Below are 27,970 nucleotides of genomic sequence, written 5' to 3' on the forward strand. Positions count from 1 at the left end.
ATATTATTATTATTATTATTATTATCATCGGTTATTTGTAGAGCGCCAACAGATTACGCAGCGCTATTAACAAAGGCGGAGTAAAAAAACAATTATAGGGATCAAATCGGTAGAGGGCCCTGCCAAGAGTTGCACTGTTGTAGTCAGCTCTTGAGAAGGTGATCTACAAACAGCTGGACTCTTAAGCTTACACTTTATAAGCAAAAATTCTATATTTTGATAAAGTTACCAATTTTTTGGGAGATTTAGACGCATCCATAATATTGTTTTCTGATATTCTTCTCTGAGATACTGTGTTAGCTGTCTGGAAGTCTACATAGCAGGAAATATTGCTGCCATCTAGTGCTCTTGCTAATTGATAATATTCTTTCAAAACGGCTGCCATAAAGTTCTCCAGACATGTGCACACTCCTGAGCTTATTACCTACCTTTCAACATAAGATACCAAAAGAACAAAGACATTTTGATAATTAAAGTAAATTAGAAAGTTGTTTAAAATTGCATGCTCTATCTGAATAATGAAAGAAAAAATTGTTGTTTTTTTTTTGTCTCTTTAATGTCAATTTATGCAGAAATTTGAATCATGTTCTTTTTTCTGGGAGCCACATTCACAAAAAGAGAGGTGGGGCTGGTGTCCAGTAGTAAACTTGCAAGTGAAATAACACAATTTATTCTTGTATATCATCTTCTGGCATTCTTTTCTTTCCAAGGCAATTATTTCCTATCAGAGTCTTCATCTTGCTTGCAGATTCAATGAGAGACCATAAGATGTGTGGATAGATGATAGGGTTTTGATAGTGTTAGCTTTAAAGACACTCCGTTGAAGCATTCTGTTTGATTCCTCTATTCTTTTGAGAAAGGAAATGCCGTTTTAGAAAAGTTGAAGACCTAAAAAAAGAAGAAAATATTTTAAGCTTGTCATTTAAAGTATATACTGATTTTTCCTGCATCTGATATAATTCAGAACTAATATAGCTACTCAAATCTATAAAAAAAAAATGCAACTTATGTTGTATTTTCTGGGAAGACTTTTTTTAGTGAGACTATTTATTTTTTAAAATGAAAAAAATAAATCTTTTCTGTGCAGCAAATCTGAACCTTCTAACTGGTGGCATTAGCTGTGCTTTATAAAAAAGTGGAATAGTCCTAAAGGGTTATGTTACTTAGCATACATTAGTATTTATCTCTAATGCTACTGTTAAAATGAAAATGTTTTATGATGGTCTGTGTCACCATTGTTTGTATCAGTGTGTTTGGTTGAAGGCATGCATTGTGCGCTTGTAGGTTAGGACCCTTGGGAGGAGGGGACATTGACTTGGTCCTAGGCCTATCACAATTTGGCCAAATGCTGTAACTAACTCTTTCATTATGCTTTTAATCTAGATGTGTGCTTGCAATTGAGTGCCAGACTTCCTATGTGTTGTGTTGTGTTAATAATTTTGTTTTATAAATTTCCCTATGGGTTTTGTAGCCAGGCTTATCTGGGGTTAACTGCATGAGTCTCTGAAAGCTGTACAGCTGTCTGTGAGTGCTGATGAGCACCCAGGACTGTGAGTTTTACAGGTTCATGGGATGTGTACCCAGTCAGATGTGAGAGTGCAGTCCATTTCCATGTTTCATATATATATATATATATATATATATATATATATATATATATATATATATATATATATATATATATATATGTATATGTATACAGTATATATATATATATATATATATATATATATATATACAGAGAGAGAGAGAGAGAGAGAGAGAGAGAGTGAAGCTCATTAACAAATCTAGACAAGCCAGAAGGCTTGTTTTTCCCACAGAAAACCTCTGGAATACATTATTTACAATGCAGCAAAGGATTCTGGGTAAGAGATGCAAATTAGGTTCACAATGACACACCTTTTTACTTCAGCAGATTCCCTTAACGCCAAGTATCGCTGTTCACACAGCTTATAGACTTAGCCAGGGTTACAGCAGTGATTCAAAACAATCCCAGGACAGACTGTTTCTCAGTTGTTGTCACTGCTTTAACCCTAGCTAAGTCTATAAGCTGTGTGAACAGCGATACTTGGCGTTAAAGGGACAGTCAACCATACAATTGTTATTGTTTTAAAAGATAGATAATCCCTTTATTACTCATTCCCCAGTTTTGCATAACCAACACAGTTATATTAATGTACTTTTTATCTTTGTGATTACCTTGTATCTAGGAACCTTCTTCCAGCCCCCTGATCACATGACTGTGACTGTTTATTATCTATTGTCTTAAATTTAGCATTGTTTTGTGCTAGATCTTAAATAACCCCCTGTGCCTGAACACAGTGTTATCTATATGGCCCACCTGTACTTTCTGTCTCTTTGTGTTGAAAAGAGATTTAAAAAGAATGTGATAAGAGGCAGCCCTCAAAGGCTTAGCAATTAGCATGTGAGCCTACCTATGTTTAGGCGATACTTGGCGTTAAGGGAATCTGCTGAAAAGCAGGCTGAAGTAAAAAGGTGTGTCATTGTGAACCTAATTTGCATCTCTTACCCAGAATCCTTTGCTGCATTGTAAATAATGTATTGCAGAGATTTTCTGTGGGAAAAACAAGCCTTCTGGTTTGTCTAGATTTGTTAATGAGCTTCACAATGAGTTATTTTCTCTATTTTATGCGTAGTGGAGGATTTGAAACTCACTTTTTACCTCCCCCTATTTTAAAATGTTGACACACACACACGCACGCACACACACACGCACGCACGCACGCGCGCGCGCGCACGCACGCCTTAACTGAGCTAGAAGTAAGCTTTTTGTGCATGTCAGATATCACATGTATTACAAATTGAAAGTAAAAATATTTTGCACAATTGCTAAGCTGATGTGTGCTAAAAGCCAAAGTTAGAATACATATGGTTATAGAAGTCAATGGAGCAAGAAACGTGAAAAAAAAAATTCACATTTTCTGAAGTGCACTAACCTAATATGAAAATATGAATATTTTTTATATGTGATGATTTTTTGGTAAAATATATATCTATACTTATAGGCCTCTAGTTATCAAGCCGTCAAACGCAAATACGCTGGAATTCCGCAGCGTATTTGTGGCAAGGCTAATTCGCCATAGTTATTAAGCCCTACAGCCCGGCAAAAGTAGAATTTAGTGACGTAACATACGATCCGCCGGACTTAGTCCGACACAGATCGATGGTTACGTCACTACAGATGTTCCGAACGCAAGTTTGGGCACAATCTGACTACTTTTGTACCTGGTTTTCAATCCGCCGCCCTAGAGGCGGCAGATGCATTAGGAATCAATGGGAGACAGCAGCTACATTATACCTACAAACCCCTAATCTGCCGCCTCCTTTACCGCCGCCACCAACATAAAGTTATTAACTCCTATCCTGACGATCCCGGACCACACCGCAAATAAATTAATTGTTTAACCCCTAAACCGCCGCACCTGGAGCCCTCCGCCACCTACATTACATTTATTAACCCCTATCCTGCCCCCCTACACCGCCGCCACCTACAGTACATTGATTAACCCCTAATCTACCCCCCTTACACCGCCGCTACTATATTAAATGAATTAACCCCAAAACCTAAGTCTAACCCTAACCCTAACACCCCCCTATCTTAAATATTATTGGATCAGCCAATAGAATGCAAGGTCAATTCTATTGGCTGATCCAATCAGCCAATCGGATTGAACTTCAATCCGATTGGCTGATTACATCAGCCAATCGTTTTTTTCCTACCTAAATTCCGATTGGCTGATAGAATCCTATCAGCCAATTGGAATTCGAGGGATGCCATCTTGGATGACATCATTTAAAGGACCAGTCATCCGTTGGGTAGTCGTCGGCCAAGGAGGATGTTCCGCGCCGGAGGTCTTCAAGATGGAGCCACCCATCGCCGCAAGGATGAAGATAGAAGATGCCGCTTGGATGAAGATTTCTGCCGGATGGAGGACCTCTTCTGCCCCGATCAGATGAAGACTTTTGCCAGTCCGGATGTCCTCTTCTGCCGCATTGGATGACCAGTGGTGCCCGGCTGGGTGAACACGGCTCAAGGTAGGGTGACCTTCAATGGGGTAGTGTTAGGTTTATTTAAGGGGGATTGGGTGGATTTTAGAGTAGGGGTGTGTGGTTGGTGGGTTGTAATGTTGGGGGGTATTGTATTGTTTTTTTTTACAGTTAAAAGAGATGATTACTTTGGGGCAATGCCTCACAAAATGCCCTTTTAAGGGCTGGTAAAAGAGCTGATTACTTTTGTAATTTAGTTTAGGGTAGGGAATTTTATTATTTTGGGGGGCTTTTTTATTTTATTAGGGGGCTTAGATTAGGTGTAATTAGATTAAACTACTTGTAATAATTTTTTTTTGTAATTTAGTGTTTTTTTTTTAATATAGTTTAGTTTATTTAATTGTATTTTATTTTAGATCATTGTAGTTAATTTATTTAATTAATTTATTGATAGTGTAGTGTTAGGTGAATTTTACAGGTAATTTTGTAATTATTTTAACTAGGTAGCTATTAAATAGTTATTAACTATTTAATAGCTATTGTACCTAGTTAAAATAAATACAAAGTTGCCTGTAAAATTAAAATAAACCCTAAAATAGCTACAATGTTATTATTAATTATATTGTAGCTATCTTAGGGTTTACTTTATTGGTAAGTATTTAGTTTTAAATAGCATTCATTTATTTAATGATAGGAATATTTATTTAGATTAATTTAAATAATATTTGTTAGGGGGTGCTAGAGTTAGACTTTTGTTTTGGGGTTAATTTATTTAATATATTGGCGGCGGTGTAGGGGGGAAGATTAGGGGTTAATCAATGTACTGTAGGTGGCGGCGGTGTAGGGGGGCAGGATAGGGGTTAATAAATGTAATGTAGGTGGCGGAGGGGTCCGGGTGCGGCAGTTTAGGGGTTCAACAATTAATTTATTTGCAGCGGGGTCCGGGATTGGCAGGATAGGGGTTAATAACTTTATGTAGGTGGCAGCGGGATAGGGGGCGGCAGATTAGGCGTTAATAGGTAGAATGTCGGTGGCGGCGGGGTCCGGGAGCAGTGCTTTAGGGGTTAATATATTTATTATAGTTGCAGCGGGGTCCAGGAGAGGTGGTTTAGGGGGTAATAACTTTATTTAGGTGTGGGGGGCTCCGGGTAGCGGCGGTTTAGGGGGTAAATCAGTATAGTATAGTGTGGGTGCTTAGTGACAGGCTAGCAAGAAAGCTGCGAAGAAGCCGATGATGAGCAGCGAGATCGATGACTGTCAGTTAACAACAGTCCGCTGCTCATCGCACCATACTTAGTGCGCGGCTTCTTGACAGCTTTCTTGATAACTTTGGCGAACGTATTCAGGTCCGCGGCTGTGATGTAAGGCGAGCTTAGGCGAGCGTATTGGGCCGGCGAATGCAGGTAAGTAGACAGCTTGATAACTAGAGGCCATAGTCTCTGCCAGCATCAGAATGAGGCTCCCATTGGAGCCTATGGAAGTATGCTCTCGTGAGCGCAATGCTTCTGTGCACATTTGCATGCGCTGGTATTACAAATTGGAGCGCAAATATCGCTTTAGCAAAAGCGATATTTTGTACTCCATTTATAATCTGGCCCTAAATGTTTGTATTATATTATAATGAAAAGGGACTAAATCAAATCCTATATATACAATAGTATATTCACATTAATTACATGTAACCATTTTTTCTTCTAAAATAAACAAAAATAAATTAATCCTTAAAATACTTTTGTATTTGTTTTTATATTGTCTCCTTTTAGACAGCACTGAATTGTTGTCCAGTAAGGTTTGTTGTTGCTAAAAAGGCAGTTTGCTCTTGAGTAGAATCAATCCATTCACATTAATACATTAATTTCATGTCCCGTTTAATCCTTATAAAAGTAAAATAAACTGCAAAGATAGAAGCCTAGAATCTAGTTTAATTGTAGTTGGTCCATTCCTTGTTTTTCCAGTGACAGACTTAGATACACAATTTAGCACAAAGTTATTTTCCAAGATTAAGAGTGACAACAAATAGAGGATAATGGCAAACATATTTCTTTATAATACCCTGCTAAATAACGGTTGTGCAAAATCCTACTTTCTCATCTTCTTTACAGGTTAGTGTATACTAATATAGTAACATGACATATAAAAACAAATGTGAACAAATGAAGTGCTTTGATATTGTATTAAATAATTTAGTAACATGATTTGTTTATACAAAAAATATAAATGTAACTAGAAGCTATTAAAGAACTAATTTAATAATAATTCTAATTAACTTTATTCATCTATATATTATTCATGATATTTGTTCATGCATAAGATGCATAAGATTACTATGCATGAAAAAGACCTGTGAAATATGTAAACAATATGCCACAAAAATATTAAAATGTATGCAAGTAATTAAAAATTCACTTGGAAAACTAATTAATATGTTATAATACATTCAATTATAACAGCTCTTGCAAAATTGTCCTAATATTTATTCCTATATATGCAGTAAATTAAAATGACACCTAAATGTATTTACACACAAAATTCTTGCAAAGATGTACTATACTACTTTGAAAGCTATGAGAATCAACATTTGAAATGTAACATTTAACCCCTTTTTTACTGGGATTTTCAGAGTAAAACTTGCCCAAAGTACCAGAGAATTTTTAGCATTTGTGTTATCATTCTGATTAAACAGAAATGGAGCTTTTGATTTTTTTGATTTATCTATGAAAACTATATTTAGGTTTTTAAAGTAGATAACCCAAGGTATTGAGCTAAGCCGATTTTGGTATATTTGATGCCACTATTTGACCGCTCATATAAAAAAATTGTTAACTTTTTCACAAACTTTGTGTTTCACACTGAAATTATTTATACACAACTACTGCATTTGTTCAGAAATAGCAGACATGCATGGCTTTGCCATTGTTTCACGGCAATTAGAATGCCACTTATTTGGGGAACTTCCGGGCAGCGGCCATGACTAGTCGCATATCTGCATGCTGCTCTAGCATTTCAATTGTTTTTGCATAACATGGTACCTTAGCTGGCTCATTTTTGCACCGTACAGCCTGATCTACGAACCGCTAAACAGCCTGCATCTAATTAGCCTAATATTTAGGAAATAGCTGTTGGCATCAGAGCCCGGTACAACATCTGAGGCTGCTACCTTTACTTCAACTCCCCCGGCGAGGTGCCCTCCGGCCTTGTCGTTACGCAGCAGTTACTGCTGAATACTCGCGCAATATCTGTCTGACCTACAATTGGTATGGAGTCTGCTTATTACCTGCTAGAAGAGATACCCTGCAAACCACCTTTGATTCACTGCATCTTAACACCCCAGTAAAGGAACAGAGAAAACCAGTTGATGCAGCCCCATGTGGGTTGGAACATGTTCATTTACTCCAGAGCGGGACTCTGGACACTGCAAGCGAGGCACACAACTTGATGTGGGCCACCGATGATTCCAAGAACACAAAGCGTATGCTGAACAACGAAGCTTACAAGCAACCCGCAACTAACTCTGCACAAGGGTAGGTCACAGGGGAACCATACTTTATTCCAAAAGTTACAAGACAACTAATTGCGATTACCCCCACACTATCTCAGAGACACTCTCTAAAGAGAAAGCAGGGCAGCCAGTCTTCCTGCATGCTATCTTTTACAGAGCTGCGCTACAAGAAGACAACATGTAAAAACCCACAATAAGGTGCAGATATCCCTGCTGCTGAACATATTTTTGGACACAGTGAGTACAGCCGCACCAGAGTCTTTCCCTCCACAGATACATCTCATAATACGCATCGGGATGACTGCCCCATGGCTAACCTGTACCATTTTGTTGCTGCCTACGGAGAAAATGTATGCCAGATCCACGGTTCGAGGCAGATCCTCCTCTCGGCACTTACGACCCATAAGTTGGATATTGGCTAAATTCCAGTAGTTTAGTTTCTTCTTTTTTTTTTTTTAAATGTGACTTGAAGCCTACACATTCCCATATATTTTACTAAGAACATTATTTTCTGTTACCCAGCTTGGCGTTAACATTAACTGACAACTTAAATAATGATTTGATAGCCAATTTAAAGATTGTATTTAGAGCATACTGTTTAACATAATCTTATCCCCAAGCATGATCTGGACAAACCTGTTGCTTTTTAGTGATACACTGCACTAACATTGCTTGTTTTTATAGTTATTTGGAAAGTTCCATAATGTGTATCTAGTATTGTATGCTTTCTCTTTGACTAACCAACTGCAAGTAATACCGTAAGCTAATAATGTATTGTCACTGTCATGTGGAGAACATCCAATACATGAATCCCTTACGTAGAATAATTAATTTTAGGGGACAAGACGTCTTTTATTACCAACAAAATCCAGTGAAATGTATAGAAAACCTATGTCATGCATTTTGATAGTATCTGCTAATGTTATCAGCTTTATTACTGCCTTGAAAGCTTACTGTACTAGATCTATCTAAGGTGTATGCAATACTCAAAATGCCCCTTAACAACTTAATAACTGTCAAAAACGTTCTGGTTTGGTGTTCTCCACCTAATTATTTTCTGGAACAATTGATTTCTTATGGTGTTGATCTTGTTCTCTTTAATGATGATGTACAGTTCTCTTGCTCCTCTAGTTTTATATTCCTTGCATTGTTTTATACAACCTGGGCTTATACTAGACCACACAGCCATGCCTGCAGGACTAGATACCATTTATGATCATTTATTACACTGCTATGCTATGAATATAACTGGATAGTTTCTGTTTATACACACCTTTACACTTGTAGGGTTCAATAACAATTCGTTAGTTTGTGGGTACCATACCCCGAATATAGTATTAAGGTAGTATTGATCCTACATATATTGTGTTATCTCTACAGCATTAACACAAAGGCTAAGCAGCTGCAACCTTATCGTTGGTTTAGTAGTCAATAAGGATGATATATCACATAAGTTAAAGAAATTGGGGCCAGTTCACTACATTTCAGTTTATAACATTCTATCTGTGCTCATCTAATGCTTACCCTAATTCTATTTACACTATAGTCAAGTGCCACCAGCGGCCGAGGTTGCGCGTCTACACTGGGTTAAGAAAACTGCTGCATACTCAAACTTATATTACTTATACTTACAGGCCCATTTATCAAAGGGCTTGCGGACCTGATCCGACACTGCGGATCAGGTCCGCAAGACCTCGTTAAATGCGGAGAGCAATACGCTCTCCGCATTTAACATTGCACCAGCAGCTCATAAGAGCTGCTGGTGCAACGCCGCCCCCTGCTGACTCGCGGCCAATCGGCCGCCAGCAGGGAGCTGTCAATCAACCCGATCGTATTCGATCGGGTTGATGTCCGGCGATTCCTGTCCGCCTGTTCAGAGCAGGCGGACAGGGTTATGGAGCAGCGGTCTTTAGACCGCTGCTTCATAAGTTGTGTTTCTGGCGAGTCTGAAGACTTGCCAGAAACACGGCCCTTCAAGCTCCATACGGAGCTTGATAAATGGGCCTGTGAGAGTATCAATATACTTGGGATTGGTATTTACCATATATGTCTTAGACTCACTAAATAATAGGGCTAGAGATTTTATCAGAATAGTTAAACCACTACTCTTTAAGGGTTTATAGTTCTTTATATGCCTAGGAGCTATGTATTTATATCCCTTACTTTGATGTGACACATGTGAGATTAATATTGTTATTACTGTTGAAACTTACTCTGCTGTTTAGAGTTGTTATATTGTTTTAGACCCCCTCTAGCGTATATGCAATACACAGGTGCCCCTTAATAACTCTGATTACTGATAAATTTGTGCTAAATTGGGTCTCTTCTTTTTTCCCAAGTTCTCTGGAACTACTCATTTCACCCCACCTAAAGATGGGATTTTCCTATGAGTTAGTCCTAATCAATACAAATGTTCCTCTTATGTGTATTCATGCTCCTATAGTTTTACATTCTTTGAAATGTTATTTCGCAACTAAAGTAAAATGAGGTTCCTCATTCGAGATCCAAAAGTGGTCTCCTCACATCTGAGACTACCTGCTATAGCTGTACATATGGTACATTGTTGTGGGGTCCAAGAGTGGCCTCTTAAACCAATTCAGCGGGTATATAGTTTTAATGGCAAAAGATGTATCTTCTAAATTTACACTATGGGGCCCATTTGTCAAGCTGCTCTGATGAGGCGGACAGGAATCGCCGGAAATCAATTGACACCTCCCTGCTGGCAGCCGATTGGCCGCGAGTCAGCAGGGGGCGGCGTTGTACCAACAGCTCTTGTGAGCTCTTGTGAGCTGCTGGTGCAATGTTAAATGTGGAGAGCGTATTGCTCTCCACATTCAGCGAGGTCTTGCGGACCTGATCCGCACTGTCGGATTAGGTCCGCAAGACCTTTAATAAATAGGTTCCTATCTCATGTAATGTAACTATACACTGTATCTCTGTCTGGACTCATAATGGATATGTACTTTGAAGTTATCTTTCTCTGTATATTGTTCTGTCATTTCCTGTATGTTTGCCTGAAAATGGACCTCAATAAAAAAAAAAAAAGAATTCCGCTTATTGCAGCTGTGCATTTTATATGACATTTCTGGCAGTGAAGGGGTTAATCAATTAGCTTGGAAAGTTAATTGTTTATGCAGTGTAGAGATTAGCCTCCCACCTGATAGCTCCCATCCCTGATCCCTTCTGGATCCATTCCAAACAGTTTTCTTCCACCCAAATATGCAAAAAGAAGCTAACATAAAAATATGCAGAATATATGCAAATATGCAAGTTGAGGTTGCCCTCTGTCAACTTAAAGGGATATTATAGACATGTTTTTCTACCATACCATGGGCCTCCTTTTGTCAAGCTGTCTATGCTACTTTGGAGCTCCTTCAGTGCAGGCTCACATGTGAGAATATGCAGCCAATTGTTAAGAAGCAACAGTAATCAAATCGCTGTTTCTTTGTCAGCTCTGAGCTGGTAGTTTAAAATCACCCAGACTAGCCCCATCTGGATGATTGACAGCACCTGCTCTAATGATTGGTGTTCACTCAGTACTGAATTGCAAAACATTTGATTACAAGTTGAACACAAACATAAAACACAATATGGAGATTGCAATACTTTTACCGTATTACAAGTCTGTTGTTTACTTTTTCAAGAGAACAATAAATTCTGCTCCCTATACTTTCAATGACAAGCAAAAGGCATAATTTAGCACTTGTATTAAGAATTCAAGGTTTAGCAATGTCCTTGAGCGATAACTACAAAAACGCTGAAAGTGTTAACCAACCAAAGTATAAAGCTCTAAAAAGTCATTGCAACTGCTCACATAGGACTTCTTTAGCAACAAAACTAGCCTCTTAGCTAGCTGCTAATTGGTGGCTGCAAATACATGCCTCTTGTTATTGGATCGCCAGATGTACACTGCTGCTTCTACAAACTTTTTTTATATTTTCCCTGTTTTTCTCTTGTACACGTTATATATTTTTTTCAACTTTTTTTCACTTTTTTCAAGGACCTAATTACGGAACTCTTTTGAGGACTATCTCACGGACTGTATAGACTTTATTTTCATTTGAGTTTTGATACCCATTTGAACTGTCACCAACTGATATTTTTTCCCCACAGTGGGTTATGTTCATATTTGTTGTTTAACTTGTTGTTTAAATAGTTTTTTATGGTACTTGATCTATTAAGGCTTTTTATCTATATTTATATTAAATGCTTTTTTAAATTATGTATATAGTATCAGTTCCTGATAGCATACTTTTAGCCTTGTTGGTGCTCCTATTCTCATCCAGCGGTACTTTCCTTCTCTTTAGATCCTGTTAGGTGATCTTTAATAGTGAGCTTGTATGCCCCACTAGACGCAGTTGACTTCATTTGATGACCACAATTATAATAGCACCAAGGTTTTTATCTACCATGTCTGCAGCTTTTATTTGTTGTTCTCTTATTTTAACCCCTTATAATTTCTGGTTACTGAAGCTCTGCATATTAACACTAAGCGCCATGATCTCACACCTATGTTAAAGAAGTGGTGAGGATTCTCAGATCAGTGACTGTTGACTTTTTCATAAGCCATATCACGCACTTAGGTTTAGTGTGCAGAATGTCAAGTGGGAGCTGCTATTATTAGCTGCTATTATTCCTGATTGTCACAAGATGGCGGCACCCAGTGTAAAGAGGTGAAGCTTAACCAACTGGCACCTGTAACAGTTTAAAATGAAAGAACGGAGAGCTGCAGGCACAGAAGGAAAAGCAATGAGTTGTACAAGTGCTATTGTAGTTGAACCCAGCAGTGTGATGTCCCTTTAAGAGATTCCAAAGAATCTGAAGACACACACATATATATATATATATATATATATATATATATATATATATATATATATATATATATATATATATATATATATTTCAATAGATAGGTAAATAAAATATTTCTCTGTTTTGGTTGAGTTTGCCACTAAGCTCTTCATGTTAGTAACTCTGTTCAACAAACCTGAACAGGGCTGTATCCAAAAGAATTACCACTCCTTTGGATAGGAATATATTAAATAACCACTGTGTCTAATGTCCCTTTTTTAAAATAAAAATCTATGAAACTGGTTTAATTCTGGCTTAGTGGCAAACTCAACCAAAACAGAGAAATATTTTATTTACAGTGACAATATGAGCAGATATTTACAGATATTCTTAGTAACACAGCATGTAAACACAACTGTACATTTCTACAGTATCTTTATACATTCACTGCAAAAGGACAAACTCTTGGTTGCAAACAGAATTTAGTGCCGTGACATTCGTTTGGCAGTGCTATTCTGACATTTTGAAGAGGATACTAAAGATTTTAGCTACATCTGAACGTATGGGCATAGTGCCCTGGGTAATTGCAGCTGCTGGACTGTAACTGAAATGGTTTATACTTTGTTATAGGTATTTTTAGGTTTTGTGAACAATAGATGGTTTTTCCTTTCTCATTTGTATTTCATATTCACACAGTCACATGACTGAAAGCGAGACTGTTTTCATGAATGTAGTTCAATTGTGCTATGTAGGAGAAAAGCTTTAGGTGTGTGTAATTTTAGGTGTACTTTAATGAATGCTTTTTAGACTTGTGTAGCCCATGAAAAATATGGTTTGTCCGAATCTTTTGTAATGAATATTTGGGGAAATTTGTTTCCCTGATATTTATTGGTCACTCTATTCGGTATTCATTTTATTTTAAATGAAACAAATTCTGAATATTTGTAGAACATTTACATTCATTTTCGTTAAAGAAATGTAAATGTTCCAAAGCTACAGATGAAAAAGTTCACCTTTAGCTTATACTTAAAGGGACATTAAACACTTTGAGATGGTAAATCATATATATATATATATATATATATATATATATATATATATATAAAAAAGGTCTGCAATATACTTTCACTATTTATTTTGTCCTCTTTTCCTGTAATTCCATTCTGAAATTGTGAGCTTTTCAGTTCCTGTTAAAAATGGAAGTGCAGAACACTGTTATATTCCACACAGCCATAGGCTGCACACTCTAGTGACCTATTTATAACTGTCACTAATTGGCCACAGCAGAGAAGGTAACCTAAGTTACAACATGGCAGCTCCAATTGTTTTATAGACATTAAAACTTAACACTTATTTTGTCACTATTCAAACAGCTAATGAAACTTAAGAAAAAAAAATCATCTACTTGTTATTCTTGGATTAATCTTTTCTTTGAATGCATCATTCTATTTAGCATTTGTTTAGTGTTTAATGTCCCTTTAACGTTTGCAAACTGGAGATCCATGCCACCCACTTTTCTTCTTCACAGAGCACCGGCTGTGGTGGCTGCCAGGGCCTGCACTAAAATACCTTTTCATTAGTGCAGGCCTGGGACCCAGTGCTCTAAACTTTTATTAGTGCGGCCAGGGCTCTGTGAAGAAGAGAGGCGGGTTAGCATGGCTCTCCAGCTCTCTAAAGGTAAGTATTTAAGCTCTTAAAGGTAATTTAAAGAAAACAAATGAATACTAACAAATTTCATTGGTGCATTTATTTTGATATGAAAATGAAACAAATATAAGATTTTTGTTATGAATTTGCATTTGTAATGAAACTAAAGCACATCTCTAATGTTTATTTAAACATTAAAAAAATGTTTGTGATATTTTACAGACCGGTTGACATTATTTTTAGAGTTGAAATTTCGCTTCCACAAATATTACAAAACATTAAAAACAAATGTAAACAGTATGCTTTTAACATAAAAATGTTTATAAATGTGCGCACATAAACAGTTCTCTAAAGGGGCACGAAACCCAAAATGTTTCTGATTTTAAACAACTTTCTAATTTAGTTCTGTTATGATTTTTGTTCTTTTAGTATCTTCTGGAGCTCTATATGGCAGCAGTTTTGCAAGAATGTTATATATATTTGCAAGAGAACTAGACGGCAGCACTATTTTCTACCATGCAGTGCTCCAGACACTTACCATCTCTTCAACACAGAATATCATGAGAATAAAGCAAATTTGATAATAGATCAAAATAAGTTGGAAACTTTTTTCAAATGGTATGCTCTGTCTGAATCACAAAAGAAATGTTTTGGGTTTCATATCCCTTTAATAGTAATAATATTCCAAATTGCTAATATTGGAACACTCTTACTAAATTGTGAGAGTGACAACCACGTCATCACACACACATAAGTGGTTTCTATAGTTTAAAAAAAGAAAAGAAAAATCTTATACTCAATTTAAAAAATCACCAGAATATTTAACATAATATAAAATATTCCATTTTTAGCTATATAACTGCGTTATCTCCATAAGAGAAACTCATTTAGAGAAAGGCAACATGCCAGTTAAGTATGAAGAGAGTTTACTGCTATTAAAGGGACATTCATTTCACAATTAAACTTTCATGGTTCAGATAGAGCATGCAATCTAAAAATCACAATTTTTTAGATATGTGCGATACGTTTCGGATCGATTCGGAAATTCAGCCGAATTTGGTAATTTCGGAGATTCGGATCGATTCAAATTTTCGAATTAAAATAGTGCCGAATCTACAAATAAATCCGAATTAGTTCGGATTTATTCAGTAAATTCGGATGGCAATGGATTACACTAGTATATTAGGTTATATCACTCTGCTATGGGTTACACCTAGTATACAGTACATAATACTAGTCTAATACACAGCATATCCCACCTAACACATACCAAAATTCCCAATTTCCGAACCGAACTGAATCGAACCAAATCCAGCCGAATTTATTCTAATCCGAATGAATCCGAAACGAATCCGAAACAAATTCATTTAAATTTTTCCGAATTCGAATCGATCCGAACCGAAACAAATTTTTCGATCATGCACAAGTCTACAATTTTTACAATTTACTTTTGTTATCAAATTGACTTCATTATGGGCTAGATTACAAGTGGTGCACTAACGTTACCTCCCATGCGATATTGAAATATTTGTGCCTGCACTAACTGGCGTGCGTATTACAGGTTGAAGTTAAACATGATTGCAGTCATTGCTGCAACTAAAGTCCTTGCATAAAAGGTTAGGGCTAAATAAAAAGTTGTACTAAACACAACATAAATAAATTAAAATAATTTACACTCGTATATACACTATTTAATACAATATTTTAAAAAATAATTATTAGTGCTCCGTGTACTAAAGTGTCAATTTCCTCACAGATCGACACATGGATAAACTCGGTATTACCGCAGTGAGCGAAGCGATGCCCGCTATCCATTCGTACAAAAAATAAGACCAAAAATTGTTGCGTCTAATCCGCCACGAGCAATGGCGGGAAATTGATCAATTTGATGCCTCTCTAGTATCGAAAATTTAAATGTGCTATTCTGTCTGGAGAACTTTAATGTTAGTTTTGTCCCACGTGACTGCAAGTTGTTAGAGACGTCACATTTCTCAGCAGTTTCTGCATAAAAATTAATTATTGATTGACGATCAAGGCGGAAATTTTGAACAACCTCTTTATCAGAAAGGCCATCTAAACCAACCAGTGGAAGGAATACACACTGTATCCAGTGGGAAAATAGTTTTTTTTTTGGAACAATGGTTTATTGCGAAATTTATGTCAAGCAGGGAGTTTTATGCTACAAAAAGGGTCGGCTCAAAGAGTTGCGGATAAGTTCGCTCGCAACTTGTAAATTGCAATCTTTTTAAAGACTTGAATGCTTACTACATACGATTTTCTAATCCGTGCACAGATATTAACGTGAAAAAGCAGACAAAACAACTCACTGACAGTTTAGTACATGGGCCCTAAGGGTTAAAAAGTATATGGTATATAACAAGGTACTTTAATGAATGGATATATACACACATATATACATATGTATATATGTGTATACATGTGTATTTATGTTTATAGGTGTAATATTTGCTAATGTGCTTTACTGTGTATTTACTGTAAATATTTTAAATTCCAATGTTCTTCACATACGGGAAAATGTTCTATGTATTTTTAAATAGATATTCCTCTAAGTATAGATATAGATTTTACAATCCTATATTATAAAAGGCCAAGTGTTTGTCTGAAGCCGTCATGCGCAGTAGAGACAAACACTTGGCCTTGAGATAGGGAGCGCGAGGTACACAAACAGCTGTGAGGTCTGGGGAGCGCGAGGTAAGCTGATTGAAACAGCCTGTGGCAAGAGATATGGAGCGCGAGCTACTCAACAGCTGTGAGGTGTGCTGCGTGAGAAGCGGCCACACGCTCCCCAGACCTCACAGCTGTTTGTGGCCGACGGGAGCGTTGCGATGGGGGCGTGGCCGGGCATCGCGATGGGCGTGGCCGGGCGGGTGCCGCCGCGATAGGGGCGTGGCCGGGCGTTGCGATGGGCGTGGCAGGGCGGGTGCCGCCGCGATGGGGCGTGGCCGGACGGGGTCCCGAGATGTGAAGACTTCAAGACAGAGCCAGAGAGGGAGCAGGAGAGGGGGGGGAGAAGGAGCAGGAGAGGGGGGGAGAAGGGACAAAGAGGGGAGAGAGAACCAAAGGGGGGAGAGAGAGCCAAAGAGAAGGGGGGAGAGAGAGCCAAAGAGAAGGGGGGGAGAGAGAGCCAAAGAGAAGGGGGGGGAGCCAAAGAGAAGGGGGGGAGAGCCAAAGAGAAGGGGGGAGAGAGAGCCAAAGAGAAGGGGGGGGAGCCAAAGAGAAGGGGGGGAGCCAAAGAGAAGGGGGGGAGAGCCAAAGAGAAGGGGGGGAGCCAAAGAGAAGGGGGGGGAGAGCCAAAGAGAAGGGGGGGAGAGCCAAAGAGAAGGGGGGGAGCCAAAGAGAAGGGGGGGAGAGCCAAAGAGAAGGGGGGGGGGAGAGCCAAAGAGGAAAAAGAGGCAAAAAGGAGAGAGAGCCAAAGAGGGGGGAGAGAGAGCCAAAGAGGGGGGAGAGAGAGCCAAAGAGGGGGGAGAGAGAGCCAAAGAGGGGGGGGGGGGCAGAGCCAAAGAGGGGGGGGCAGAGCCAAAGAGGGGGGGGGGGAGCCAAAGAGGGGGGGGCAGAGCCAAAGAGGGGGAGGGAGAGCCAAAGAGGGGGGGAGAGAGCCAAAGAGGGGGGAGAGAACAAAAGAGGGGGGAGAGAGCCAAAGAGGGGAGAGAGAGAGCAAAAGAGGGGGGGAGAGCCAAAGAGGGGGGGAAAAGGGGAGGGGAGAGCCAAAGAGGGGGGAGAGAGAGAGCCAAAGAGGAAAGAGAGCCAAAGAGGAGAGAGAGCAAAAGAGGGGAGAGAGCCAAAGAGGGGGGAGAGAGAGCCAAAGGGGAGGGGAGAAAGCCAAAGGGGGGGAGAGCCAAAGGGGGGGGGGGAGCCAAAGGGGGGGAGCCAAAGGGGGGGGAGAGAGCCAAAGGGGGGGGGAGAGAGCCAAAGGGGGGGAGAGCCAAAGAGGGGGGAGAGAGAGAGCCAAAGAGGAGAGAGAGCAAAAGAGGGGAGAGAGCCAAAGAGGGGGGGAGCCAAAGAGGGGGGGAGAGAGCCAAAGAGGGGGGAGGAGAGCCAAAGAGGGGGGAGAGAACAAAAGAGGGGGGAGAGAGAGCAAAAGAAAGGAGGGAGAGAGCAAAAGAGGGGAGAGAGAGAGAGCAAAGGAGAGGGGGGAGAGAAAGCAAAAGAGAGGGGGGAGAGAAAGCAAAAGAAAGGGGGGAAGAGAGAGCAAAAGAGAGGGGGGAGAGAGCAAGTGGTGGGACCGCTGTACTGCAAAAAATGGCCCGTGTACACGGGCTTTAGTACTAGTATATATATATATATATAAATATCTATAGAAAAATAAATATAACATTTTCTTCCATGTAAAGAACATGTAATGTAAAATATTCATAACTACTTTCAGGTTAGTGCTGTAGGTCTAACACGTGAGTGGTAAGTGGATGTTTTTTTTTTTTCAGTTTGCATGCTCCTTTAAAATCTACGGGGAGATATCCATAGTCGTTAAAGGGACAGTATACTATAAAAATGGTTTCCCTTAATGTGTTTCCAATTACTTTTTTACCAGCTGCAGAGTTTAAAATGTATGAGATTTGTTTTTTAAGGCTTATTTGTGTATATGAATTAGCTGATTTTGTGTTTTGAAGCCACAACCTAATAAAATGGGTTGAGCTTGAAGGTATAATCAGATCTCATTACTTTATCACATTGTGTATATATACCTGCTTCTTTATCTTATATCTGTAGGTATAATCAGATATTATTACTTTATCACATTGTGTACATATACATGCTTCTTTATCTTATATCTGTCCATAAACCAATCACCATTACTTGGAGAGGAAAATGGAAAATTAACATTTTATTACCTTATCTCTTTTATAACCCACTGGGAGTGTAATTTCTTCTACTGGCTGTGTTAATACAGCTTTGCCTCATGGCCAAATACTTTCAGGATGGGTGGGAATACCACAGGCTAAACAAACTATTTAAAATGCCAATATAAGGTTAATGGAAATACTTATAAACAATTTAATACACTCCAGCAGGTAAAATGGATCATTGGGAACAAATTAAAGGGTAGAACATTTTTGAGTAAACTGTCCCTTTAAGTTAAAAAAGGTAGATAATCCCTTTCTTACCCATTCCCCAGTTTTGCATAACCATCACAGTTATAATTATAAACGTTTTACCTCTGTAATTACCTTGTATCTAAGCCTCTGGAAATTGCCCCCTTATTTCAGTTCTTTTGACAGACTTGCATTTTTAGCCAATCAGTGCTCACTCTTAAGAGCTTCACGTGCCTGAGCTCAATGTTATCTATATGAAACACATGAACTAACGCCCTCTAGTGGTGAAAAACTGTCAAAATGCTTTCAGATTAGAGGCGATCTTCAAGGTCTAAGAAATTAGCATATGAACCTCCTAGGTTTAGTTTTCAACTAAAAATACCAAGAGAACAAAGCAAAATTGGTAATAAAAGTAAATTGGAAAGTTGTTTAAAATGACATGCCCTATCTGAATCATGAACGTTTATTTTTGACTTGATTGTCCCTTTAACACACTTCATCTTTCATTTGTGTGCAAACATTTTACTTTCAACTTGTAATATGCACTCTAATCCATGCAAGTTTACAGTTTTCTTCTAGCAGTATTTGCGTGCAAGTGAAAGCTCTAAATAGCGCACCACTTGTAACCTGACCCTATCTTAATTTCTTTGGTGAAAGAGCATAACTAGATTCTCTCAGAACCATGCACATGTTTTTAGCACTGTTTAAAACAGTGTGTAATATTTTATTTAGTGTCTTACACTTTGAAAATGTGTGTAATATTTTATTTATCACACTTCACACCTCTTCAAAAGTAGTTTGTTTAGTTGTTGGATTCTGACAGAAGGCTTTGTCTGTAAAAGAGTCAGTGAAAATAAACAATTATAAAAGAACAGCTGCTCATTAAATTGCAGTCTTGTGTGCACACTTTCTTAGGCACCTGCCCCTACTGAACACACATGCATGTACTTATTCAAGTCTATGATTGGTTGATGGCTGCCATGTCATACAGACGTCAGAAAATGAAAGGAAACAAATTTGTAAAAAAAAAAAGAAAAGAAAAAATCTGCTTCAAACCAAGTGTTACTGCATTGATTTTTTAATTATGCATTTGTTGCTAATGCAAATTTACTGTTGTATAGTTCTTTAAAGGGACATTTTACACTCATTTTTTCTTTGCATAAATGTTTTGTAGATTATCTATTTATATAGCCCATAAAGCTTTTTTTTTTTTATTTTTTTTTTATAGTTTTGCTTATATTTTAATAACATTGCTCTGATTTTCAGACTCCTAACCAAGCCCCAAAATTTTAGGAGAATACCGTCAGATACCTTCTCCAGCTTGCTCCTGTTTGTGTAAAGGGTCTTTTCATATGCAAAAAAAGGGGGAGGGGGAGTGTCTTAATTCCCACTTACAGTGGGCTTTCCAGCTGCCATTTCAACAGAGCTAAACTGAGAGCTTCTAAGTAAGTTTTTAAACAGTTTTATACTGGATTTGTATATCCGTATCTGTGCATCTTATTCTTTATAGTAGTGTCTATTACATGCAGTTATATAAAAATGGGTGTATACTGTCCCTTTAAGTGTTAAATTATGTATAGTGTCTACAGATAAGAGAGCTTATCTTACAGCCTCACATAGGAACATATAACCATAATACCGCAGACGTGGAACTTAATCTTACCACTCAACTGCATAGCCACACAGGGTGAAATTGTCCCTTGGAATACGCTGCCATCTACCCCAAATACAAGGAAAACAATATGACATCCCAGAAGTTAAGTCTTGGATCTCAACTGAGACAGCAATAGTTAATACCAACCATTTTGTAAATGATTGCTACTTAAAAAATCAAAATCCTTTATTAACAGGTTCCAAGAAATTGCATTTCATATTACTGTCTATGGGAATTAGCGTAAAGCTTCTTTTTAAGACTGTACCTATATTATATCTAACCCAGTCTACCTTTTGTTCTGTAGTGCTGGAGAGTCTCTAAACAAATTACAAATAATAATAATTATGATAAAAATAATAATAATGTGTACTGTTAAAGAAATATTTATGACACATAAAACTGAGAAATAAAAATTGGTCATTTTGGTTTTGGTTTTGGTCATTTCTTCCTAAGCTTTAACTAGAGATGGGCGAATGTTTCTAAAAATTCGAAATTTAAAACGAATTTTGATACATTCGTTCGTTCGAATCGAATTTCAAATGTTTATATAACATTCTAACGTTCTATTTTCGAATTTTCGTTTTCGAATTTTTCAATAAAATTCGAAAATATTTGTTCGAATAATAGAATGTTTAGCTATGTAATTCATTCAATTTCGAAATGTAATATTCGAATTCGAATGTCACATTCGAATTTGAAGTAGTATTTCTAGTCTAATACTGTGTTTTAAATGTAATATTCGAATTCGAATGCTACATTCGAATTCGAATGTCACATTCGAATTTGAAGTAGTATTTTTAGTCTAATACTGTGTTTTAAATGTAATATTCGAATGTCACATTCGAATTCGAAATAGTATTTCTAGTCTAATACTGTGTTTTTTAAATGTAATATTCAAATGTCACATTCGAATTCGAAATAGTATTTCTAGTTTGCAACTGTGCTTAATAAATGTAATATTCAAATTTGAATGTGAAATTCGATTCTAATGTGACATTCGAATTCGAAATAGTATTTCTAGTTTAATACTGTGTTTTATAAATGTAATATTAGAATTTGAATGTGACATTCGATTTGAATGTGATATTCGATTCGAATGTGACATTCGAAATAGTGTTTCTAGTCTACAATTGTGTTTTATAAATGTAATATTCGAATTCGAATGTGACATTCGAATGTAACATTCGAATTCGAATGTGACATTCGAATTCGAATGTGACATTCGAATTCGAATGTGACATTCGAAAACTGTAAATAACATTCGAAAATCGAATTTTTAAGAATATTCGTTCTTATCAACATTCTATTATGTGAATCGAATTTCTACAATAACATTCATTATAACATTCGAATTCGGATATAAACATATTCGCCCATCCCTACCTTTAACACATAGCTATTAAAAGTAAAACATACTGGAGTTCCTCTTTAACATTTTAATTTCAAAATAGGAACAGGGCACACTATCCTGAGATTGTTGGAGAGTTCAGAAGGCCTTTATTTTATATTGATATCAGATCCAGAGGTACATTACTAGACAGTCATAGGGCCCGATATATCAAGCTCCGTATGGAGTTTGATGCCCCTGTTTCCGCGCAAGCCTTCAGGCTCACAGAAAACAGCAGTTATGAAGCAGCGGTCTAAAGACCGCTGCTCCATAACTTGTCTGCCTGCTCAGAGGCTGCGGACAGAAGTCAACCCAATTGAATACGATCGGGTTGATTGACACCCCCTGCTAGCGGACGATTGGCCGCAAATCTGCAGGGGGCGGCATTGCACAAGCAGTTCACAAGAACTGCAGGCTCGCACGGAAACAGCTGCATTCAGACCTTGGTAAATTGTCCCCCAGTTATTAACTTTTGCAGTAGCCTCTGCTTTTTGTGTCCTTCTCCGTTTTTGTCCAAATGTATTATTAGTTTCCTAATCTTTAGAAATACTTGTGGAATATCCTGTGAAACTGTGGTTATCTCTGAGAAACTGGTCCCTTGTAGTCCATATTTTGTGTACCCGATATGGTTTTATTGTTTATACATATGGGTTTAGAATAAATGGATTTTTTTTCCATTAAACTGCATTGTGTTCTTAGATTTAAAGTTTGTAGAAGAAGTCAAAGGTAGGGATGGGCGAATGTTTCGCAACATTCAAAAAACGGCACGAATTTTAACACATTCGTTTGTTCGAATCGAATTTCGAATGTTTACATAACATTCTAACATTCGATTTTCGAATGTTCGGTTTCGAATTTTACGATTACATTCGAAAACATTCTTTTTGAAAAATTTGAATTTAGATTGTAATAGTATTTCTAATGCTTTTTCTTTAAATGTAATATTTGAATTATGCAATATTCGAATTCGAAAAATTCGAATTTAGATTGTAATAGTATTTCTAATGCTTTTTCTTTAAATGTAATATTCGAATTATGCAATATTCGAATTCGAAAAATTCGAATTTAGATTGTAGATTGTAATAGTATTTCTAATGCTTTTTCTTTAAATGTAATATTCGAATTATGCAATACGTGTATTCGAATTCGAAAAATTCGAATTTAGATTGTAATAGTATTTCTAATGCTTTTTCTTTAAATGTAATATTCGAATTATGCAATATTCGAATTAAAAAAAATTTGAATTTATATTCGAATTCGAAAAATTAGAATTTATATGTTTGTAATAGTATTATGTATCAATTTACTAGATTCCCGCCCTACCACATGAACTATTGAACTTCTGAATAGTATTTGTTAAATAGAATGTTAAATTCGAAATTTCGAATGTGGACATTCGATATAATTATAAACATTCGAATTCGAAAGTGACATTCGAAAACTGTAAATAACATTCGATTTTCGAATTTTTAAGAATATTCATTCTTATCGACATTCGGATTTAGAATTTGAATTTCGGTAATAACATTCGTTCTACATTCGAAATTCGAAAATTTACACATTCGCCCATCCCTAGTTAAAGGACAGTGAGCTTAGTCCCTGTGATATTAAGTTTTCCTGTGTACTTAAAATTCTGATTTTGCTTCATAATTTAAATTTCAATATTGCTGTGTATGTTTAATCCAAATTTAAAGGTGTATTATCAATTTATTCTTTATGCATACTTTAGTTGCAATTTTTAATTAATACTTTAAAAAAAAATTAAACTGCTTAGTTTATTGAAGACTATAATGAAATGCATTTGTATCTTCCTGAGATATAGAAATGAAGAGAATGCCCCTTAGTAAGATACCTTATCCTGGACCCTGTGAATGTCCTCATAGTACTAACAGACCTTTTCAGATGTGGAATGTTTTAGAGAATCAGGCCCCATGAATATGCAAGGAAAGCTTAAAGGGATATGAAACCCCACATTTTCTTTTATTATTAAATTTGCTTCATTCCCATAATATTTGTTGTTGAAAAGATACCTAGTGCTACCACCTGGTTCTCCTGCAAATGGATAACGTTCTTACGCAACTGCTGTCATATAGTGCTCTAGAAATAGACTGGCTCCTAAGCTTACTTCCCTGCTTTTTAACAAAAGATATCAAGAGAACAAAGAACATTTGATAATAGAAGTAAATTAGAAAGCTAGTAAAAAGTTTAAAATTGTATGCTCTATCTGAACCATGAAAGAAAAATTATGGGTTCCATATCCCTTTAACAACCATCTTATTTGAGAATAGCCAATCAGGAGGTTTTTTAAATCAACTTAAAGAGAAAATGTATACTAATTTTCATATAACTGCATATAATAGACACTACTATAAAGAAGAATATGGGCAGATACTGATCTAAAAATCCAGTATAAAACCTTTTAAAAACTTATTTAGAATCTCCAAGTTTAACACTGTTGATGATGTAAGGCTGGAACACCCAGTGAAAGGGGCTGGGAAAGCAGGAAGAGTAGACACTCTGCTTTCTTCCTCCCCTGCTTATGAAAATACAGATTATACAAACAGCAAGCAGGAATCTGTAGACTTCAGTCTGATACTTCAGGGCTGGGTTAGGAGTCTGAAAATAAGCACAATATTATTAAAAAATATGCAAAACTTTACATTGTTACAAAAACACTCCCAGATAGATCATCTAAAAAACATTCATGCAAAGAAAATTCTAGTTTACAATGTCCCTTTATTCCAAGTCTGTTTAAAGTCCCATAAAACATGTTGAGATCTGTGCATATCCTTAAAGGGCTAATTAAGTAAAAAATAGTTTGCATACAAAAAATGTTTAAAAATTACTGGCAATTATTTTAAAATATTTTTAAAAAATAAGCAAAATTGCTTACAAAGCTGTGCTCTCTGGAGAAGACTGATCCACCTCCCCTGTTTAGCATCAGAAACACAGGCATTGTATTTTAACTGAGTTCACAGCAGTTTATTTGCTTCCAGGCTTGCTCCAGCAGATAATGACTGTTAAAGTCTTGCATTCTACCAGATCAATAGTGGATATAGATGCAACCAGAAAATGAATTATGTGGGGGGAGTTAGAGCTGTACAATTTAGAAACTTAAAAGAAAAATTTAATGACAAGGCACTGCAGTATAACTTTGCAGGTAAAGTAATTGAAGTACATATTATTATATTTTGTCTCTTACCCAACTTGTTTTATGTCCCTTTAACTTCAGTGCAATCTCTTTTCTAAGCTAATAGATCCCCTTATGCATATTGTAAAGTAAGGCTTTGTTGTTAGGATCAGTGGCAAGACATTTTTACTTTAAAATAAAAAATAAAATAAAATAACAAGATTCCTTTTTTTTTATAAATCTCCAACAATATCCCTTATGAATCATCCATCAGTTGTTAAATGAGCACCAGAAAGTGGTATAATTCCTCTGAACACCAGAGATGGCTCGGAAATGTGCTGAGGAAGCAAAATGGAACTTACAGAATCATCTCTGTTGTAAAATTGCACAGATTCACAGTTTATAGATGAAACAGTGACATATTAAAGTAATCTGTTTGTCATTATTTGGCTTTTTTTCTAACACTCTCTGCTTTAGTACTCTTAGTCTTTCTTCAAACACAAACTTAATTAAGTCCCATGTGCCTAAAAACGAGGAATCCATCAAATTGTTCCAAGCATCTCAAGCATACAAGGCTGTTGTACCTGGAAGTAGACAATATTGCAGTGGTTTTTAGGTACAATAAATTGTTGAGAAGAAATACAGGAAATACTGTATTTTTGTACTCTTTTTTTGCAGTAAACATTTATTTTATTTCTTCTAAAATATTTAGATTTTTAATTATTTGAAATAAAACAGGAAACATATTTCTAGCATGATACAAATTTTAAAAAAAACTATTTTTTTCTCTATTTTTTTTTAAATGTAACAATTTAATTTAGAGCTATATTACGAATGGAGCGCTGTTTATTGCTCCGCTCGCAAGCTAACTATGCTAAACCTTGGCAAGTTAAAAGTAAAAACAAATCTTTGCGCACTAACCCGATGCGTGCAAAAAGCCGAAGTTAGGATACCATGACCGTGTTAACGTATTTCCCCATGGAAGTCAATAGGGGAGGGGAAAAACCTAATACCCAACAATTCAGGCAAACTTGATCGCAGTTAACCAAATGCGATAACCCGTCATTTAATATTAATATTTAATTCCAATGTTCTCCATATAGCAGAAAATTTTATATTTATTCTTAAATACATATTTCTATATCTATATGATTTTTGGTACACTATATATCAATACCTATATAAAAAGATGATTAGATATAGGTATAGATATATACAGATATAGAAATGTCTATATGACTATTAAAAATAATTAGAACATATTTCCCTATGTGAAGAACATTGGAATTTGAACTATTTACAGTAAATACATAGTTAAACACTTTATTAAATATGTATATTGCATAGATATAAAATGTACATGTTTTCAGCTATTTTACTGCATAGGGCTCCATTGCACTTTTATATATATATATATATATATATATATATATATATATATATATATATATATATATATATATATATATATATATATATGTATTTATATGTGTTGCTTGGGTGTTTCTTGATCTGCGCTGTGTATGTTGCAAAATGTTATTTTGCTCTAATTAGTTCCTCCTGATATATTTCAATGGCAGCTAGTTTCTGAATATTCCACTATCATCAAATGGAATGTGAAGGAAAAAGGTATGGAGTTGAGTTTCAGAATTCAGCGCACATAGAATGGAGAAAACAAAACAAAACCAAATTATGGTGCAGTATGTCAGTACTGGGCAATCAAAAAATTAAAAGTGAGATTTAAATGTGCTCACCTTGTTTAACCTCAAACATGTGAGGTATGTTGGAAGCGTGGAGGGGATGTAATCCCTATCTGTGGTAAAGATGTTTCCAGCTGTTATGCAGAAACTTTTGGCAGGTGGAAATCTTGATATCCCTGGGGTAGAAATGTGTTGGTATTTCAGACAAACTTCTCCTCCCTGGAGTAAGGTAGAGAAACTTTGGCCTAGATTTAGAGTTCGGCGGTAGCCGTCAAAACCAGCGTTAGAGGCTCCTAACGCGGGTTTTTTACGCACTCCGGTATTTAGAGTTTATTTACCGCGACTCAAAATACACCTAACGCTCAACTTTCTACCGCCACCTCAGACCCAGTAGTAAACATATACCGCACAAAAAAACATCCACGAATCACAAAACAAATATTACACAAAGTACACTTACACTCATACAAACACAACACTATCTTTATTTTTCGGAATTGTTATTTTTTCTTTAAAATACAAAGGATTAAAGTTGCGAGATCTCGGGTGTTTGAAAAAAATCCACACAAATCCATTTTCCCATTGACTTACATGGACATACGGGAAAAGACCCTCATATACCTACATCTAACGAATAACATTATCACAAACATACACTCATCGATGCATACAAACAATATACACCACATTACATACACAAAATATTTATTTATTACAAAAAGAACACGATTTAGTTACTTTTTCACACAAGCTCATGACGTCACTCACTTTACGAGGAAAACCAGTCTTAGAAAAAAAAATATAGAAATCTTTGGAGCCTCCATTGACTTCTATTGGGAAGACGTGCTCGTGCACGCGAAACCCTCATTTCCCTAACGCACGCAAATAGCGTAGACGGAAAAACTCCAAATACCAGCGCTAGAAAATACATGCTTTTATGCGTTAGACACAGCTATGATAAATAGATCAAGAAATGACTATTTCCCTATGGTGGATTTATGTTTTTTAATATTAAATATTCACCACACCATAAATATTTTTAACACTTTTAGATTACATCAACTACAAATCCCCATCACTAGTAACACATTATTATTTCA

The 27,970-nt window shown here is 36.6% G+C and overlaps 1 protein-coding gene and 1 long non-coding RNA gene across 3 annotated transcripts in view; one reads left to right on the plus strand and one right to left on the minus strand.

The window, feature by feature from the left end:
* NEGR1 (neuronal growth regulator 1) overlaps positions 1–27,970 on the plus strand; it is a 979,779-nt gene that overhangs the window by 474,569 nt on the left and 477,240 nt on the right. The window lies entirely within an intron of this gene.
* LOC128640905 (uncharacterized) overlaps positions 532–27,970 on the minus strand; it is a 291,640-nt gene continuing 264,201 nt past the window's right edge. The window contains exon 2 of the long non-coding RNA XR_008399414.1: positions 532–888. This is a non-coding gene — a long non-coding RNA (uncharacterized LOC128640905). The remainder of the gene's footprint in view (positions 889–27,970) is intronic.

This window comes from Bombina bombina, chromosome 10 (genome assembly GCF_027579735.1).
Source record: "Bombina bombina isolate aBomBom1 chromosome 10, aBomBom1.pri, whole genome shotgun sequence".
NCBI classification, from domain to species: Eukaryota; Metazoa; Chordata; class Amphibia; order Anura; family Bombinatoridae; genus Bombina; species Bombina bombina.